Source organism: Cygnus olor, chromosome 16 (genome assembly GCF_009769625.2).
Source record: "Cygnus olor isolate bCygOlo1 chromosome 16, bCygOlo1.pri.v2, whole genome shotgun sequence".
NCBI classification, from domain to species: domain Eukaryota; kingdom Metazoa; phylum Chordata; class Aves; order Anseriformes; family Anatidae; genus Cygnus; species Cygnus olor.
The window spans coordinates 12,007,065-12,025,421 of NC_049184.1; the positions used below are offsets into that span (position 1 = coordinate 12,007,065).

Below are 18,357 nucleotides of genomic sequence, written 5' to 3' on the forward strand. Positions count from 1 at the left end.
TTTTGGTTTTGTAAAAATGAAACTTGAGTAATTGTGAATAACTTGCGAACAATTTCTGTACTTGAATAGAGTATTTTTTAATGTCATTCAGTTTCAATTTCAAATTTTATATTTGTTAATAACATTTTTTTTACTATATCTAAAGATTGCCATCTACTGGCATGTAATAGCTTTGGGGTCTGTTATTGTTCATAAATCTGAAAATTCAATAAAGTTATTTTCTCAGCTGATTCTGTGATTGCATTTTATTTCATAGGATAGGGGCAATAGTTGGGGAAACATTAACAGCATTTACTTTATCCTGCCAACTACAGTGCAATATGTGGTTAATTAAAAGCCCATTATAGCAAAGCACTGATTTTTCCCATGTGAATGAGCTTTCTATTTCCCCAAATTAAGCAATGTTTCATATTTCTCTAAGAACAGAAGAACACATTATTTAAGTTAAAAATGTACTGTTTCTTTAAACGTTTGAAGCAATGCTGTCCTCCTGGTATGTAGCAGTTTGGTGGCTCAGTAAACAAGATGGGGGTAGAACTATGCAAATTCCAAAATTGTGAGAGACTCCTTTCCCTCCTCAAGTGAATTTTTAGTTTACCCTAAAATTCCTTAGGTGTCTAGACCCTGATTCATCACAGCTTCCCCTCTAGTCAGCAGAGCATGGGGACCTCTGGAGGAACATATTAGCTGAGAAGAAAGGGCAGATGTGACCCCAGGCAAGCTTCGAGCAGGTAAATAGGAGCACTGAATCCCTGCTGCAAGGTTCAGTGTTGATACGCACCTGAGACTACTACAGTCTTAAAAGTTAGTGGCAGCTGTTGGTAGCTACTCCTACATTGATTTCATATGGGTTGGCAGAATGTGCTCCAGGTGTGCAAAAGGGATTGGTCCCATGTACAGTGACCTGTTTTTCCCTGAGAAGGTTGGGGAGTGCTAGGAGCTGGTGTTTGCAGGGGGTAAGCTGATGAAGCAGTCTGTACATCTTGTAGGAGCTGCAATTCCTGAGCAGGTGAGTACACCCATAAGGCAGGTAGAATTCTGGTTTTGCCTAGTTCCTTGATATTTCTTAATGGCAAAGTGCTCCGCATACTGGTTCTTCTGTGTCTTATTTTTAGATCTGTTTTTGTGAGGAAGCACTTAGGTGCCCGTGTGTGGCTTTGCTTTCCCTCTCGAGGACATGGCGCCTAGAAACTTAGCTTTACCTGTTCCTAGCCACCTGTGTGGGATACTAAAGCTGTGTAGTCTAAAATTTTTGAAGTAATTTGCAAAGGCCCATGCTGTTTTTTTTGGTGAAAATAGTGTACTTTCATTTGTGTGAAGAACGTTATGATTGCTGCTTCAAGAGAAAATAAACCACTTATACCAAGCAGATGATATTGTAAATGTGAACATACTGCTACTTTTTCTACTGTTATGAAGCGTACAAAATACTGCTTCACTGGAGAAAGTGGTCTCTACTTCAGGGGTAAAGCCTAGCTTTCATGTGATGTAAGAGCTGTTGCTATTCAAGCTTTATTTAACTGTAAAGGTAGTAGTCATGTAAAACTTGTGTAACTTACTGAGGCATTAACTAAAGCTGCCCTAGGCCTGCCTTCACACACGTGCTACCGTTGTTGATTTCCTATCTGTTATTCTTATGTTGTGTAGGGATTTACTACGTTTGTATGCTTGCAGCCATCTTGTCTGAGGTTTTTACCCCTCTTGGTTTCTGCTTTTTCTGGTCAGTAGAGAGAAGAATGTAAAATAATTTAAAAACAACCAAAAAAAAAAAGGGCATTTAAATAGAAACTGTCCTTAAGTTATTCTGTATGAGCCTCATAAAATATATTTAGTCTAGATAGTCAACTGTTGACATTTTACTTGGATTTCTGCTAGATAAATAACTTCTAGTTGTATGTCTGTGTATGTATTTACTGATAATTATAAATCGCGTTCTTGGCTGTTTAAGGCAGATAGGCTTTCCACCATTTGCTCACATAAGCCTGTTCTGTACTTTAGTATATTAAGTATTAGGCATATTTTTGGATGTAGAAGAGGAGGGAGATGTACTGAGAGGCCATATGGCATGAACCTACCACCTGAAGCAAAGTTGATTATAAAGATAATTGGATGGAAAGAATAAGAGCACAAAATTCTTCCATCTTGCGTAGGTGGAGATGGTTTTTGATGTGCACCAGCTTGTGGAAACAGGACGTTCATGTAGTGGTGCTCCTGAACTGTAGTCCTTTTTGCTCAAGGGACGTGGCAGAGTGAGTTAAACTATCAAACCTGAGAGCTGTTGTTCCCTCTGCCTTGTGAGGGTTGAGAACTCTGAGGCAAATAGTGAGATAAATGTTGGCCTTCTCACCTCTTCAAGGCAGAGCAAGCCTTTGAGAGGTAAGTGTTGACTCTCCCCTTCTATAGGCATCTCTAGTAAGTGAATGTGTTTGCAGTAGAAAATAGCCCATTAATGTGGTGATTGATTGACATGAAAATGCAGTTATAGGTTTGGTAAGACAAATGAACATTCACAGAAGCTCTGATGAAATGCTGTGTAGGCCATACTCTCTTATTACAGATGGTTTTCTGATTTTTAGTGTTTTTTTATTACAAGCAGTCAATGGACTTCCAGTTATAATATGAACTGCAATAAATCTTGCTGTTGTGGTGGCAGTTAATCGCAGATCAACAGGCATAAATCATGTGAGGCAAGTCCTTGCTATTAAGAGGTGAGCCATTCATTAACTTAAGAAATTGCATTATTCTGGGCTCCATGGCATACATAAGTCTCATTTCTCTTAAGATATTCCGGGTGCTTGCACTGGCCTGTAATACCTTTCAGTATCATTTGACTTGCTGTGGACTGAAAACTATCCTGCTTACGTGAATGGCAGAAGCAGTTTGAAGTTTCTCAGCTGATGATTTGCCCAAAAAAAATTCCAAAAAAACATATCCCAAATTGTTCAGGCATACACCTGTTTTGAGTAGGGGTCAGTAAGTGTGTTATGCTGACAGGAATGAAGGAAACGAATCCTACCTCACTTAATAGTCTTTCTTCTTGTTCTTGCTGTTGTTTTGGTGAGAGCACTAATGGCTGCCCTTCTGACCTCCACGCTGTTAGATGTTCCCTCTTGTCTCTTGTGTTCTTTGCCATCTTCACGCGTGTTCAGAATTGGTAGTAGTGAACAAAGAAATCTGCTTGCTCTGGTATATTTAAAAAAAAAAAAAAAAAAGTTTGACCAGAGAAGAGAGCAGGGATGGCAAGTGAATATGTGTCTCCTGGAGGTTAGAGTCTATGGTGCCTTGGAAGTAACTTCTGGTGCGGCCTCCTGCTAAAGGCCTCTGAGAGACTTTTCATGTGCCAGTCTCCCCCAGCTACAAAACTAGAGTGAGATACCTGAGCTGTCTTGAGATATGAATGTAAGTATATTTAAAGGTTCTGAGATGAGAATCATAAATCGAGAGAGTTTTTTCACAGTGATAGTATCTTACTCTTGGAGTGGCCTGAGCTTGGCCTTAGCAAAAATTTCATGCGGATCACTTCAGGTTTGTGAATCACTCTTGCTTTTGTGATTCTTGTAATAGTTGGGATGATTTTGGAGGAAATATGATAAGTTGTACTGGTGCCTGCTGGGTAGATTTACCACAGAGGCTATCAGTGAGGTACGCAGGATGCTTTTAGCACGGTCGATGCAGGAGGAAGCAGGGACTGTTCCTGTGGCCGCAGCATGCTTGCGGTGTTCTGGGCTGTTAGAGGGGCTGCTCAGCAGACCATGGGAAAGGTCAGAAATAGAAACACTCCACCCAGAAACACAGAAGACCTCAGAGCCTCTACAGTGGACTGGCTAAACATCTGAAGTCCGTATCCGGACTGGATCGCTCATCTGAGTAAAATTATATTTACAGAATACATCCCAAGCTATTTGGCAGCACCTGAGTGTTCTAGCCTAAGAACATATATTAGATGGTGTTCTTAACTCTATAGAAAGAAATCCTCAGAATTTATTACTGCTTCTAATTTTTGTTCCTGAAAAATCTGTTGAAAGCAAGTGTGGAAGGAATCTTATTTATTGAGGGGGCAGGTAAGCTTCATTATGGGAGATGATAATTAACAAATTTTAAGGCTCAACATGATTGTCATGTGCTACAAGGAGAGGTAGTTTATTCTCCTAAATCAAGTCTCTGGTGACAAAACAAATTTTGGACTGTTATGTAGATGAGCAGAAAAAAGAAAGATAAATTCAGCTTCTCAGCTGTTATTTATTTTTGTTCATTCTCTCTCATTGAAAAATGCTGCATCTTTGGAAAGAATAATGTCACTGCTTGCTGAAGGCAGAGCAAACTGGCTGTGTGATTTACTAGGGAAGCCATGTCAATGATTCTAATATTTGATAGTAAATGAACTTGTCAACAAGTAAAATTAAACATGAGACTGTAACTTAAATATTTTCCCTGGTTTGTTCACCAGTATGAAAAGGGTTCAGTAGAATGCCCATCCCAGTCAATGGGAGTCTTTCTGCCAATTCTGATGGACTTTGGAACAGTCTTGTAACTATTTACAGTTTTTTGGTTTTGCTTATTTAAAATACAGGGTGCTTATAGTTAATTGTATGGTTTTCAAGCCCTTTGGATAGCTGACTGCGGATAATGCCTTTAAACATAGCCTTTAACAACAAACAAAGCGTGGGAAGGGAGGGAGCTGCTTGGTCTGAAATGCCCTGTCTCTATTGGCAATACTTGCAAGAGCAGAAACGCTTCTCTCAAAAATATAAATTTTCTTGCTGCACTTTGTCTGCCTCAAAAGCTTCTTATCTGTGAACCCATGAAAAATGAGTCTGTGTCATGGATCATCTACCATTTACGTTTTGATTTGCATTCTGGAATATGGCTTAGATCTGATATAATGGGTTCCTCCTTTATTGTGGTGTCTGTCACTGGCTACACACTATTACCTCCTCACAGGCTCTTTTTGTGTGGGAGTCTTATGCTTGCCCTGAGCACCCCCTTTTCGTAGGTCTATAAATTACATGTATGACCTCAGGAGGTTTTGTGCAATTCCTCCATGTATGACAGAGATGATAAAGCTTCCTTATCTCATTGTGGCATTTTCTGGATAAATTTGTATGGGGTAAATACCCTACTAGCTGGTGGTGCTGCTGCTGCTGTCAGTAAAAAAGTCTGGCAGTGTCCATGTATGGGTTCAGCTCTGTCCCATGTTTTCCTGTGTGAAGGCCTGTTTGATGAAAGCATTCAGGAGGCAGTTATTGTACATATTTGCCTATTTTTAATAGGTTTAAAAAATTATAATTAAAAAGAAAAATAGGAACTATAGCATGCCTTTATTAAGGTATCCAGCCTTGTTCCTCTTCCTGATAAAATGGAAAAGTTGATTAATTACAGTATTTATTTTACCAAATGATAGACTTCCCATCCCTAAATTCAGCACAATAATACTTAGAACATAGTGTGTACCTGCAAGAGAGCATCTGAGGATCTAGTTACCTAAATCTATATTTAGGCAATTTATTGTTTATTATATGTAAGCTCGACCTCATTAGCAGTGGTCTTTCTATTTTTGTTGTCGTCCCCAGGATGTAATGGTGAGGATAACGTCTCAATCTGTGCAATCAGACAAAGATTCTGTTGCGAAATTAGGGGAAATTGTGTCCTGAATGAGAACAGCAAATTTAATTACTGACAACGGAGTGAGTACAAAACATTTCTGCATGCAGTGTTCTGGACAATGCACTGCTTCAAAAACCATGCAACTTCATTTGCGCAATATTACACAGGGAAGAGTTACTGGATGGTAATCCACTAAACTGAGGATGTGTGTTACTGAAAGGCTAGTGAAATGCTAACGCATTTTTTTGTGAGTGACGCCAGTGAAATAGTGAAACAGCGAAACATCTAAAGAGCAAATATCAAACCCTGATATTTAGGTAGAAATAGTATTGAGAATGGGAACACTGTTCGCCTCAGAGAGGCCCTGTACTTCCAGGAAAGCATTTTGTGTACAGAGAGCTTTATTTAAGGTGGCTGCCTTACCACAAGAGCATACCTAAATAATGGTACTGTGGTCCTTCCCCTGTAGCAAAAGGGCATAGGTGTGTAAAGGCAGGAGTCACTGAAGAAACACTGTACATATAAAACCATTCTGTAATAATTCCACTTAAGAACTATCAGGTTGAGACTCAGAGCACCATATTTCAGAGCCTGTGCATCCTGACAGTACCTGAGGAAAGAGGGAAGAAAAAAAAAAAACAGAAGTTGATTACAAGCTCTAGTTCTTCCAAGACTTGCAGAGCAGCTGCCTGTTGCCACATCTCTTGCTGTCTGGGAGATGTATCCCAATGTGCTGGAGGTAATGACCTTCTGGATGCTTTCTAATAAAACAGTGAAGAGCTGACTTTATCATCCTTAAAGCAAATTACTTCTAAAAAATGTCTTACAAATACCAAGGGTGCTCTTTAGTTAGGAATGTCTCCTATTAAATAGGTTTGAATGTTTTTCTGCCCTTAAGTGGAAAAGTTCTCCCAGTTCAACAAGCTGTGTAGGAACAGCTCATACAGGGAAGACAGGAGCGAAGCCAGATCTATCTTTCAGTCCAGATCTCTCAAGAAGAGCAGGGCCATCAGATTGGTTTAAGTTGTCTCAGAGAAGACAGGCTTAGTAAATCCATGTTCTTGTCTTCGTCAACTAATGACATTGCCTTCATTCTTTCATCTAAAATGATCTTGAGTGAAGATCGGTCTGGTAGTGTCTTAAGTGTTTTTGTCTCTGCATGTTGGCAGGATGACAGCAATAATGCTGCGAGACCAGGACTGTGGCTTTACAGAAGGGAAACTGAGATATTTCCTTATCAGTCTGAAGGACACACAGAGCCCAGATGTCTGCGAGTCTCTGTCTTGTGACTCAGCCATGTGATGGTGCAAATTCTGGTGTCGCCGGTACCGGTTACACAAACAGCACAGTTCGAGTACTTTAGTTATCTGTTTATGTTAATAGCGGATAACAACGAAAACACAAGGCTTGGCCCCAGTGTACTACTGTGGGCTTCCTGCTGACTTGTTTACGCCTCCTCATCCCACAGGTTTGTCTGTTGTCATAGCTCCCATTTTCTTTCAGTTTTCGAAAGCAGGACACGAAGTCTCTATGGAGACAGCCATCAGTTCCACTCTGTGCACTAACTGTAGGGGTTGCTGTAAGAGCAGAGCTGTGAACATGCGTCTTCCCTGTGGAAGCCAAAACATTGCCACCTCGACATCCCAAAGCCCTAATGGCTCTGGGAATTAACACTTCAAGGTCACCACAGCTTCACTGTAACAATGCTGTGTTATTATCTTCATTGGATCAGTATTATAATAATGCTAGCATAATTGCTTCACTATAGAACTTCAAACAACTTTCAGATTTTTTTCATTACCTGCATGAAAGACACCAAACCCTGCTGATGTGTCCTTAGAAGCAGGACTCAGAAATTTCATCTGAAATGAGAAAGTTAAACTTAGGTCTAAGCTTTGTGTAGGTCACTGGGACATGGGTAAAAAAATATATATTTTTTAGCTGTGGCACTGCCACAGAGGAGGAGGATCACGAGTTCACTTATCCAATGTGTGTATGTACTCAAATGTCTTGTATCCAGAGGAGCTGTGCTGCTGAACAACTCTGTATGTAAGACATGGATGATGGCTCAGAAAGGGGGCACAGCAGATCACTGGAAATGGGGAGCTATGTCTTGCATGCCATCCTTGTTTGGGGGTTGGATGTTGCTTTGATGTCAGCTGTGTGATGGATATGGTCAGTAATGCAGCCAGGTTTGGTGCAAACAAATTCTAGTCATGTCACAATGAAGTAGGTGTTAGGGGTGCAATTTTCAGAAGTACCTGAGCAACTTGGGAACCAAAATCCATCAGTGGTATAACCACTGATGTTCAGGTTTCTATATCACTGACTTGTTGAAGTGTTACTCTATCACAGTTTTAATATGAAATTGAACCAAGGTCTAGAGGAGTGTGTGTATGTATTTCTGCCCTAATACCTCTCGTGCATTTGTCTGTAATCGTACTTAGCTGTACAGGAGAAGCCTTTGCTACTAAGGCAGACAAAAAGGGAAAAATCATCACCGAAGCTGCTGTGAGAACAGGAAGGTTGAATTGTGCAGGATGAGTAGAGTTTCAGAACTCTTCCAGACCTAAAGTTTTGTTTCTGTTTTTTTTTTTTTTTCCTCATGGAGGAGAAGGGTACTGATATTGTATGAGGTTTATTTGAGAATCCTTAATGGATTGGTTGTCCTGTCTGACACGGTACTGAGGAAAGTATTGTCTTGTTAGTTTGCAGCATATGCTATGGAGCAGCAATTTAATTTTATAGTGAGTTTACTGGATAGCACACACATAATGAACCATGTGTACTTCTAATCATAGATTGGCTAAGTGGAACCCTAGGGAGTGTTTAACAAAATGAGTGATTGAAAGGTGACTTAGCGTTTGGTTCAGTGTTGTGACCCCAATGAAAAAATGACTTCTAGGATCTGGTGTCACACAAAACACCCAAAATTTGCTAATGCAGATCAACAGCTTGCCTAAAAGAATTGTCAGAATGTTGTCTTTCTGGACCAGTGGTCCTCATGCCTGTCACTGGTAAAAACAAATCTGTGTAGCATCAGATTTACAGACAGGACAGTGAGACTGACCGTATGGTATGGGTTATGAAACGAAGGTCGAGTTCTGCCATCCGATAAATCTGCTTTCTGTCAACCTCTTTGTATGCTACGAAATTAAAATTAATTCAGATGAAGTCATCAAAGAATATTTTGGTGAGTGGCGGGTTGGTGCAATAATTCCTAGCCTGCCGTGTTGCTCACAGGAGGGAAGGAGCAGTCCCCAGGGCTGCTGGCTAGCGATAGAAAAGCACTACAGCTCTAGGAGTATGCTGCATTTGCTACTTGCTTCCCACCAGCTGCTTAGGTGCAGGTTCTTAGATCTCTTTATTCATAGGAGCATATCAGGTTAATACCAGCTCCCTTGGAGTTTTGTACAGCTCAGCTTCTTTGCATATTTTCATAAATGAAGACAATTAGGAGGACAAGAACCACCTTTATATTGTAATTTAAGTTGGTCTTCGAGGCTCCTGGTGTTAGTCAATAGAGACAGGGGGCATCTCCAGAGACATTAATTTTGTTTTAAGATGGTCTCTGATTTAGGTCATCCCCTGGGAATGTTTACTGGAAGAACTCATTTGCTATGTGCTCTGTCCTGTGCGGATATATTGTTTTATTTCTCTGAAGATACTTACTTTTAGAATATCCCTGTTTCTTTAATAGTGGTGAAACCCTTCTCAAATGGTAATGATTGCTTAAGGCTGTGACTTTGTTTGGCCTGCACATAGTATTGAAAGAGTGTCGTAAGATTGTACTCCTTACCCTAGGAGGAAAAAATTAATAGAAAAGTCTTCTGACTTACTAACATACTTCGATTTTCTAGTAACTTACAGATATGAGCAAATATAGGAGCAAATAAGAATAGGCACCAAGTCAAATAACAAAATTTTGAAAAGGTCAAATTAATATATTTTTACAGCTATCTTTCACAGTGGATGAGGCATTAAAATTCTGATTACAATCCATTCTCACGAGAACTTATAATGAGAACAGGAACCAGCACATTATGAATCCACTCTCCTGGTAATAATTTTAACTAGAACAGTAGCTGGTACAAATGTAATTTGCTCTTGTGGCAATTTAAAGACTGAAATCTGGCTGTCATCATGCGGCGTTCTTGTGCTATATCTAGGACAGTTAGACTAGTTAGAGTTGAGCATCTTACTATTGAGACTAAGACACATTGTGGAAAGGTATGGTTGTAAACTTCCTGAGTCTACCTTGTCACAACTGCTGCCTTCAGTAAAGCTCTTCTTGCAGTTAAGATTGGGTTGAAAGGACGCTAAAAAGTAGTCCTGATTTGTGTTTATTTAGGACAGATGGCTAATCTAACTTGTCTGATCTCAGTTTCTTATTGGACTACATCCAGTCATCCTTGGTAGTCTAATATCTGAATTCAACATTTCCTGAAGCCATCAGATGTGAATAGCAAAAGTAATTAAAAGACTGCTTCAAACTGTAAATATCCATTAAAAAGTGTGAAATTTTTGCTAATAACATTTGTGGAGCTTTCGTTATTTTGAGGAGTTTTAGCTGCGCTGACAGTAAAGACTGACACCAAATATGGTGAGTGGTTTTATTTGTGTTATTTTTCCCCTGCTGCTTTCAAGTATCTTAAAAAAGACACAGTAATACGCCTGATGGTCACAAAACTTCTTGCCCTTGTTTTAGCAGGGGAAGGGAGGGATGGAAGGATTTTAGGAGTCAGAGCTGTCCAAGATTTAGCAGGAGACACAAAGAGTGTCAGTCCTGTCCTCTGGAGTTCCCCATAGCTGTCTAGGCAGAGACTGGAGGGTTTCATGCACTCTGCTGTCCTTTCAGGAGCCACTGATGGATATGACCCGTGTGACTGTCACAGAAGACTTCCTATGACAAAATTACTGTAACCCGTCAATTTAAGGCTGCTAGCTTTATTATATGAACTTTCAACTCAAGAATTGTGTGATCTTTGTCAAAAAAATATATATAGTCCATTCGTAATAAATATTTGTGACTGGGGAAAACCCTAGAACAATTAAAATGTGTTTTAGTCCACAGTGCTTATACATCATGAATAAAGCCTTGGCTCCGCTGAAGTCAGCAGCAGAACTCCTTATTGATTGTGACTGGATCATTAGAAAACCTGAAATTATAAAATCCATGTTACTTGATCTTTTTTTTTTTTTCAAAATGCTCAGCAAATTTCCTTTGCCCAGAGCATCTACTCCATGCAGAGTTCTTCCCATTCTACTTGTCTGCATCAGGTAAATTGCCTCTTGTGTATCGGGTAATAGCTTACTGTAACTGGCTTTTCTGGCATTTCCCCCATGGGATGTGCATCTTTATTCAGATGTCCAGATGAATTCCCATCTGAAGAACTGCAGCTAGAGAGTTTGCTCTTAGCACCTAGCTCATGCATACCAAATAATCGGTGCTTCCAGGATCTGCACCGGTATTATAAATGCTTAGGGGTGTTAATGATGATCTTTATCACAATCATAGACTTAATAGAAGATTGTTCTGATAGGCCAGAAGATGTATATAACCACTGTTAGGGTGTCTTTACAAGGATTGCTTTAAATATCTATCTATTGGAAAGTAATAGCTGTATTTGGAATTATTAAGCTGTAGACACTAACCGATCTTTCTTGTAAATAACATTTTTTTCATGAAATGTACATGTTTTGTGAAACATAACATTTTTCACAGTCTAAGCATATTTTTGGTGTTAATCTTGTATATGAAAATCTAGACCACAGAAATTGGCAAGTTTTGTATCCAAACTCTCTATCCTTCTCACTCATGACAGTCTCAGTGCAGGTTTTCTATTTTAAAGACTTCTTTAATACCAGACTCCTGTGTTATTACAAAAAAAAATTAAAAATAGAGATCTTGCAGTGAGCAAAGCTGCAGTCATAACATGTCCTGAATGATGAAATTAAGGTTCTAAGCAATAAACACTAAATAAATAAGCAATAGATTATATTCCATAAACCATAGATTAATTGAGCAGTAGCAGCAGAGTATTCTGTAAAAAAAAAAAGGTTGCTGTATTAATTAGGTGATACTTTGTGCTGTCTCGAATTGTGGTACAGGTTGGTTAAAATGAGGTGATAAATGCTACTACAGATTAATCATTGACAAAATAATTTTATGTGGGGAGTACCTGTGGATAGTTAATCCCAGCCATGTGTGCTGGTTGGTGCAGCACTGCGAGGTGACGGGGCTGAGTTGTGGAGCAAGAAGAGGGGAAGCAGCTGCTCTGTGCTGTGCTTGGGTAGCACATCAATGTGCTCCAGCAGCCAGGTGCCACGCATGGCTCTGCACGGGTCCCAGCTCGGTATTTCAGGGAAGTGTGTAAAAATAAAAACTTTATAGACCCTTATGAACATGACTGAAATTACTGCTGTAGGCTATTGAGGGAAATATGGTGTGAAAGTAAGGTGCATAACGCTGAAATATCCTTATTTATGCTACTGTAAAGTGGAGGAGGGGTGGAGGGATGTGTGTGGTACCGATTCCCTTTTGCATTTCAGCAGTTCAGGGTCTGACACTGGCATTCCTGCTGGTGGGCTCCAGCTCTTGTCTTCATATGTGGTGGCTAAAAGCTTCAGCTATACTATTCCCCCTGTCGGTCTGCCACTGTCCAACACAGAGGCCTTCTTCTTGCCACGTCTGTTATACGCGCTCACTAGGAGAAATTAATATAAAGCTGACCTGGTAACAGAGGGCTGTAGATCAGCTCAGCAGCCCAGTTGCACAAATGCCAGAGTGTTCTGCTGAGCCACAGCACTTGAGTGTGCAGGTCTCTTCTTCCAGAAGCTGCAGCAGCCCTTTAATCAAACCTGATGCACCCGTGCTGTCTGTGCAGCTTTGCTGTTGGAACGAGCTGTGCTTTGCTGTGGATTTTGCCTTTGCCGAGGGTCTGTAAGACGTTAGTATTTGTAATGTAGCTCTTGGTGCCCAGAACAATTTCCATTCCATGGGAGTCACCCTAAAGGTAGATGTTGATGCTTCCTAGTATTCAAATTCCTTTCTGCTGTAAGTCAGCGTAACGTCATCAAAATTCGGCTTTCCAACTGGAACAAGTGGGAAGTGGCTGATCTTTGGCTTACAGAGGTTCTGGGAATCCCTCGGTCCGCATTCTGGGAAGGTCAGAGTTCTTGTGAACTGGCAGCTGCTCAGCTGGAGAACAGCCAAAGAAGCTGCTGGCAGCAGAGCAGAGGAGTGAGCCATCTAATGTCTTGGTTTTTGTTATTTTCATGGCTATCTGGACTTAACTGTGGAGTATTTTTGGTGCCTCAGAAGAGTGATGCAAGGTTTATTTCTGTCAGATGCAGAAAAAAGATAGGAAGTGCTTGAGTTTTCACTTAAACTTCAGAAGATCTCGCAAGGAAGTAGAAAATTCTGCAGTGGCAAATCTCCCATAGGTTTTAGCAGGATGCAAGAACAATCTGTTTTAATAAACGTGATGACCGATACTATTGCTGAGTGAAACTAATAAGGTAAAGTATGTTAACAAGCCATGGCTTCATATTGTTTGGCCGGAGTAATAACCTGAAAAGTCAGCAATACTGGACAGGTCTGACCTCTGAAAATGTGAATATAGTTACATGATTTGATACGTAATGTTGAAGTCAATTGTTGGAGTTACCCATTAACAAATTGTATATACTGAATAAAAAATAATAGGTAATGTAGAACTGCGCATTTTATTTTGGCTTTCTGTTTTTAGGATTAAGCCACATATTCAGCGTAACAAGGTAGCAATAACCTTCTTTTGATTTGATGATATATGGTACCTTTTATGTAAACCCATGAAAAGTGCTTACTGGTATCATGAGAAAACAGCACCTTAGGGAGATCGCTAGGCAAGGCAGACAGCTGGAACCTATAATCTCCTCAAAGTCTCATTGTCTGTGGATCACCATGTCTACCCTACGGTGCTGTAAGATGCTTTTTTTTTTTAATTATGCAAAACAATAAATTCTTTGAAAATTTTGACTTCAGAATTGCTGGTAACCATGAAATTTAACCATGTGTGAAGCCAGATGTTCAGCAAAAATTGTTCTTGGTTTAGTGCTTGGCAGAACTTGGTTTTGTGTGTAAATATGAGATTCCCTATTTTTTATTTTGACGTTTAAGATTAATTGTTCCATCAGTTTAACTGAAGTTTAATTTAACTGGAGGAATACATGTATGTAATCTATTTGACAGTAGGTTTTTTCCAAGTTAATTTAAAAGAAATGTAACTGCATCTTTAACTGAAATGAGTCTGGCTTTGTGGGTATTTGCATTGATTTAATTAGATAAGCTTAGAAAAAAAGAAGGGCAACTTCAGTGAAGATGGAGTGACTGTATTTTTCTGTTTCAAAGAGTAAGCCTCTTGAGAAATGTTCCTGTTTGCCTGTCAGCCCTGGTGGTTGTGCCTCCTCGTTACTGCTGTGTGTTGGTGTTTCCGAGACTATGGTCGGTGCTGCTTTTCTACACGGTTTACTCCATGCAAATTCATTGTGTTTTAAAAAGTGAAGTTAGACCAATTTTAGAACCTTTTCTCAACCATTCTCCTCGTATTTTACTTTCTTACTAGTAAGGTGGAATACCTGGACCGCCTCTTGCATGCTGGTGATCCGCAGTAGTTTTGCGTACAATGGAGTTGGTGCAGAGCCCAGTGCCCCAAGCTGTATCCTCTGCCTGCTCCCAGCTGTGCAGTACTGCACTGCTTATGTTGAGGGAGCACTTCTCTTGGTGCTAATTGCAGAATATCAAGCTCCTAGCGTGGCGAGACAGTGCAATGAAACAAAAATTACTGTTTTCAGTCAGGCATCCTGCTCCCTGTTGACTCAAAAGCTCTAATGTCACATTGCACGCTGCTGACTCCACAAGTGTTTCAGAGAGGAATTGTCAGGGATTCGGATACCTGCTAGAGATAGATGGCTGTGTTGTACGTTTGTGTCTGTCAGCTTTATCAGCATGCTAATTTTTCTGGACATTTGTATCACTTTCTCCCAGAATTCCAGTGCCACTTGCAATGCCAGCTCTGGTCTGGATCTGAGGGGCAACTGTCTGAGGCACCTAGGGAAAAAAGGTGTTTGAGCTTTAATTGTTAAAATCTTACTTTCTGAGAGTTGTCCAGGAGGGTGTTCCATTATCTCTGCAGCTAGAGGTGCTACTGAACCTTTCAAAGCCAGCTGTTGGACTTAACAATGTAATTTGCACCTGAAACTTTTTTCTTCTAACAGGTGATAATGGTTAGGGGTTGAATATTAAAAATCTTTTTTTTTCCAAACTTCTCTTCCTCACCAGCATGAGGTTTTAGTCAGTCATCAACACAGGCAGAATGGCTATGTACTTGGATGCCTCTTTCTGCCATCTAAAATGTCCTGTTGCAAGCAGGTATATATGGTTTATCTATATTCAAGTCAAGCTTTTTCTGTCTGGCAGAATTACCAGTTATTTCATAGAGCCTTGAGGTTTCTTCATCTTTAAAGTTCCTTTGAATATGTATCCCTGAATAGAGACAACAGTTGAAGTTCTTCATTGCATGTCTTTCTGTAAGCATTTCTTATGTGATATTGATTGTGCCTTACAATACTGGGAAGGTAAATCTTCATGAAACTGGACTTGCAGGTCAGGCTATAGGATGTCACTGCTGAGATGCTTTTTCTTAGACAATTTATATCTATCCTCTGTTGGCAAGGGGGTGGATTATTTGGACTAATTGTTCTAGCCTACATCTAATTTCTCCAGTTTTATCATAACTAGAACATTAAAAATCATAATGGGCAGTAACTTTACATGCCAGCTGCTAGACTACTCATAAGTTCTACTCTGGGACCAATACTTCCTTTCTTACACTTTATTCATCTTCTTATTCTTCGTTATTCTTGGTTTTAAATGTTTCTTATTTCTTCTTTTCTGCATTAACATGCTGCGTGATTTTCTAGTCTGTGGTGTTAAGGGATATTGGAAGAATCGTGAGGTAGAGAAGGACAGACATTTAACCTCAATGGGAGGGATGGATGGTGCTTTAATAACAGTAATGCATGTGGAATTTTAATAAGTTTTCTCTAGGCTTGGCATGTTGATACCATCTTAAGTAACAAGAATTCATGTAATGTTGTGTTGAAATAGTGCCTTAGAGCCTCATTGTTGCGCACAGGCACCAAAGCTGGAATGAATGATTTTGTGTTAGGCTTTCATTTTCAAATGTTGGTGGATAATTGATAGTCATTTTTCAGGAGGATTTAATGGTCATTTTTGGTGTTATCTGAGAAGCTACAGATTCATCAAGTCTACTTTCTTTGGGATTTTGATACCTAGATTCCTATGAGAATACTTAAATTAAAGGAATTATTTTGGATTCCAGGTTTCTTGTGTGCTAGTTTCTTTCATGATGTGCCTTGCCTGGAAAAACAAGGTAGAGGTGGGGGAAAAAATATTGCAGAGGTGCACTGAGCAGCTGCACTCCATTTATGAGGATTGCAGTCTTTCTCAGGATTGTAGGGTAGTTAAAGTTGGACGGGGCTTTGGGTAGTCATCAGGTATCAGCCCTGCTCAATAGTACAGGCTGGCTAAATTAAAGCTGTTTCATGGATTTGATGTGGCTGCATCACAGAGCTTTCTGTTGAGATAAAACAAGCAGCTTCTGCTCCACTGCCCTTTCTTGTGCACTGTTCCTGCATTGCTTCTAGGTTGTCTCTAAGGTTTGGGTACTTTGTTAATGCACACAATAAGAACATGGATTGCAGATATAGATGGTGCACGTAACACGTGTTCCAATTTCTAAGAATGAATAGGATAACAATGATGAACATCTGTGCAGTTGTGAAAAACTCTGAAATTCTGCACATGTGCAGAGAGCAGGACATCTGTCTTATTAGAGAGACTAAAACCCCAGTGAGAGAAGGATGCCACCTTGGCCAGTGCAGGATACAGGCTCCCTCGTGGCAGGGCAGCAGTGTGTGCATGGCAGTAGCCCCGTGTTGGTCTGGCACAGCTGAGCTCAGGCAGCTTATGCAAGTGCACTGCCCGTGCTCAACCCACCTGCATGATACAAGTCATGGAGTTGCTTGGTCTTCGTTAAAGATGCTTGAGGTGGCTTTGGGAGAAGCACATTTGGTCTTGCTTAGTTGCATAATTTGTGTGATGAGACTTTTTTTATTGCTTTTTTAAATATTAAAGTTACAAAGCTTGAAAAACGTGTAAGGTGTCAGTGTACCACTTTGAAATGTTTCCATCTGTAAGAATACTTGGTATGGTGCGACTGTCTTCTCTTTTTAAATCCATAACCTTATTTAAGAAAAAGTATCTAAAGAATTTACTTGGATAAATCCTTCCAGAACACAGTTCCTTGTGAAATGTTAATGAAATTCCAGCTGTGACCAGCTCTGTATTTCTCCATTCAGGATCACAGCAGTAACTCTCCTTAAAAACTAATGTTAGATTTTTATGACAACGTTTTGGGGGGAGGAATTCTGATGAGGCTGCTCCAGGCTTGCCCTTTTGCTTCCTCTTTGCTTTACTGAGCAGAAGGCAGCGGGGATGATAGTTGCACAGAAGCAGCTCTGTGTCTCCATATTCTTTGGAAATAAACAAAATATCCTGCCCGTGCAATAAATGAAACTGCATGGGCAGCTTTATTAGTTAAATAACCAATGGGCTGTTTTATGTTTTTTTACTTAGAGCAGGGAAAGAAGTAATTCTGGAATCGGGTTAGTAAATGCTGCAGTCTAGCAATTAGGAAATTGATTGGGGACCTAGTTCACTACAGCATAGTCCATCTTTTGCCATGACTGTAAATATCTCTTTATTGCTCAATTCTACAACAGTGTGAATAGGAACCCTGGACACTTGTAAGAAATCAGCAGAACATGCGGTAGGGTCATCTGTTTGTCTTGCTATCTTTTTTTAAATGCTCATTCTCAGCAAAAACAAGTTGGTGACAGATTAAAAAGAGCAAATGGTATGGTAATGGGTTTGAAGCTGAGAGCTTTTAACACTCGAGCCCTTGGAGTGGAGGATTTGAGGATAAGGAGACTTTACATATAGGTTAGATTTTGTTCTGTGTTTGGCTGGGCTTTTTTGGTTTTTTTGGCTTGGTTTTCCTGTAGCGTTAGTGGATGGCAGGTTGCTTGCAAGTAAAGATACTTAATTCTAGGGTCTCGAGCTCATAAAACACTTCTAAAAATGCGAAGGCAGCACTCACTGGAGGCCCTTTGGCACCCATGACACTGTGTCAGGATTATGGATTACTGCCAGTCGTGCATTTCAGTCTGAAAAATTGTGAGTTTTAGCTTTCTGAGAACACGTTGATTGTAAGAGCAGTCCATGCCACTTAAACTACTTAAACTAGGCACCCTGGGCCTCCTGAATTCACAGTAGCTATATGGTTCGCTTGAGGTTTGCAGCATAACTTTCAAGTGATTTTGTGAGAAAAGGAATAAAAATGGAACTGTAATACTTGAAAAATATATTGGAAAAGATTGCATATGTTGCTTATGTACAGTGGATTTCCTGTTTGTTCCCTCAGACCTAAAAATTGACAATTGCAAGGCCAAGGGAAAGTGTATTTACTAGAGCCAAACAGAATCCTAATCAATTCCAAAGTGAACCTTTATGCCCCTGGCTTTTGAAACGTATATTAAGCAACTGGGAAAAAGTATTGATGAAGTTAATGAAAATGCAGGCAGAGTCTTTGCTGTTAGGGGCAGGACTGACATTTGCAGTAGCGTCTT

The 18,357-nt window shown here is 40.0% G+C and overlaps 1 protein-coding gene across 4 annotated transcripts in view; it reads left to right on the forward strand.

The window, feature by feature from the left end:
- The window catches only part of CDH4 (cadherin 4), a 657,011-nt gene that overhangs the window by 239,106 nt on the left and 399,548 nt on the right, over positions 1-18,357 (forward strand). The window contains exon 1 of one of the 4 annotated variants that reach the window (XM_040575639.1): positions 719-1,009. The exons of the other annotated variants lie outside the window; for them this stretch is intronic. The gene's annotated coding sequence lies outside the window, so the exon portion shown is untranslated. Of the gene's footprint in view, positions 1-718; positions 1,010-18,357 lie in introns of those variants that run through there. 4 annotated transcript variants of the gene reach the window in all.